Below are 2504 nucleotides of genomic sequence, written 5' to 3'. Positions count from 1 at the left end.
TTCCTGTTAATTGGCGGATCCGGTCTAATTAAAAGTGTGATGATCTCACAGGCTGTAGGGAGGATCCTCCACTGCAGACCAGACTATAGGTTCAGACATCATGAATCCACACAAACAGCTGGAAGCACATCAACACACATCTGTGCCAGACAGACCTATGACTCCACACACTTCTGAGCAACATGAGGGAAAAAAACGGTTTCCAGTCACAAATTGGTAAACTGGACATTTTCACAGACTTGGCTTGTGAAATCAATATCATATTATAAGTCAAGTAATGACGACGATCAGCAGGGTTATTGTCTTTAAAAAAAGAAAAGTAAAAAAAAAGTAGTATTTTCTTGAATAGAAGTAGCAATACCACACTACTTCAAAAACAAGCAAACAGTAAAGGTCTATCACTAAAGAACATATGAACCACTTCTAAATAAAGTTGTTTTTCTCTATATATAACGTTAATGTTATGGCTTATGAAGTAGAACTAATCTTTTCAGCTTTATATGCTTTGAACAGTTTCAATAAAGTGTGTGTTATTTATAAATCCATGATATGTTTTTTTAAATGTTAAATTCTAACTATTAAATAAATATTGTTAAGTTAAAAAAATGCACTTTAGATGTGGCAGAGTAGTAGTTTAAAGTAGCAAAATATGTAAATAAGTAAAGCACTTGTTGTTCTCAAGCCCAATACTTCAAAAAGTATCTTGGTTATTTTTCACTGCTGAAAGGGGCATTGAGTCTAATATAGCACAATTTGGGGCTTTTACTCTATATATATTTTAAATAAATACAAATATTCCTACATGGTTTATAGTCAATTATTTTACATGAACCAAAGCATCCTGGTTAATGTTGACTTAATGCAGTTACCCTCTAACAGTATGACCACAATTACCTTACAGTCTGTATGATTACCTTATTTATCCCTGAAAATCTATGTATCGAATATTTCACTTAAATTTCACTAGACTTGTTAACTGTGTTTTGCTCTAATGTGAACAGATTTACAGTTTTTCTTAGTTCTTCTCTCGTTTGTTTTCATTACAGGGTGACAACCAAAGACTGTTATATATAAAGTGACAACAAACCCACTTACTGTACAAGACTGAACACCATGTTGATGTATTTTTATAATTAAGGGCTTGTTCACTGTGGGTATTCTGTGGTTGGAAGTGCTGATGCCTGTGGTATTTTCCTATCATGTCACGGTCCAATTAGAGGAAAAGCGCTCATTAGTGCACTTGTGTCAAGACAATAATGATAACACATTCTGGTGTAAAGGACCGTGCCAACCAAACAGGCAAACACAGACACCACGGGTCAACAATTCCACCACTACAGTACCATAGAAATAGGAAGTATCAAGCCCTTGACAAGTTGGATTAAAAACACCGGCCCAGATACAACTCTGCCACTGAGGAGTTGACTGGGTCAAGTTGAAGGTTTAGAAAGTATGATCTGTACGCCCCCTTGTGTTTAAAGTTGTCTTCGTTTTATTTCTGCTCTGCAATGGTTTGACAGCTAACTGCACATGTTCACATTACAAAACGTTTTTGGAAGCTGTCGTCTTTTAGACTATTGTCTCTTTGGTCTCCTGCACCTATTCTGGACTTCAGTGTGTGAAGAAACTGTACTCTAGACAATTTAAAAGTGAATCTGCTGTGAGGGTGACATGGCAGGCTGAAGATTACAGAAATGAACTTGGGGTCCATTTTAATGCGGAGTGTATTATCTTTTTTTTTAATTCTTAATATTTATCCAACATATATAAACACCATATGTTCTGCCACTTTATCTCTCATCATATTTCAGTTTATTTTTCTAAATCTGAGTCTTATTTAAAATGTTTGGGTAATATAATAGCTACTTGCTTATTGATGTATTGATCTGTCCTGTCACTTTTGTTGCACTAGAATCATTTTGTGAGCTAATGTGTACAAACATTTTGCTAATATTCAATTTTTGCATTATACTGTGAGTCTCTAAAAGCTCTATTAACGTATTACTTAACCAGACGATTTCCAGTATAGTGAAGCACTGGAGAAATTCAGTCTAATGAGGCAAGAATAGCAGCACACAGAGTATTCCGCTTGAATATGGATTCTAAACAGGGCATACACTAATAGTCCAGCAGCAAGTCCTCAAAAAAGGCTTTAATACTAAGTTAGATATATGGAATGTTATGGATTTCTGGCAATCATGCATGAAATACAAAATGATCATTAAATAATATTAGTTCATAGACATGAGCTGCAGTATTCCTGTTCACCTCCCTGCAGGCCAGCGGACACCTGACAGAGAGGGAAGGTCAGCAAAGCACTGATTATCACTGAGATGAGGCACAAAGCACTGATTATCACAAATAGAGGTCCAACACACTGGATCTCCTGGGGAGGGGAGAGGAGCCCTGAGGGGAGAGCCAGCTTCTTTTTCTGGATCCAAAACTGTGTGCTTTGTCAGCAGTGGAGGTCGTTTTCAGTGTTGGCTGCATCCGTCAGGCTGTTC

This window comes from Trematomus bernacchii, unplaced genomic scaffold (genome assembly GCF_902827165.1).
Source record: "Trematomus bernacchii unplaced genomic scaffold, fTreBer1.1, whole genome shotgun sequence".
Taxonomy (NCBI): domain Eukaryota; kingdom Metazoa; phylum Chordata; class Actinopteri; order Perciformes; family Nototheniidae; genus Trematomus; species Trematomus bernacchii.
The sequence above is the reverse complement of the archived record's forward strand: the minus strand, read 5'-3'. Positions refer to the sequence as shown.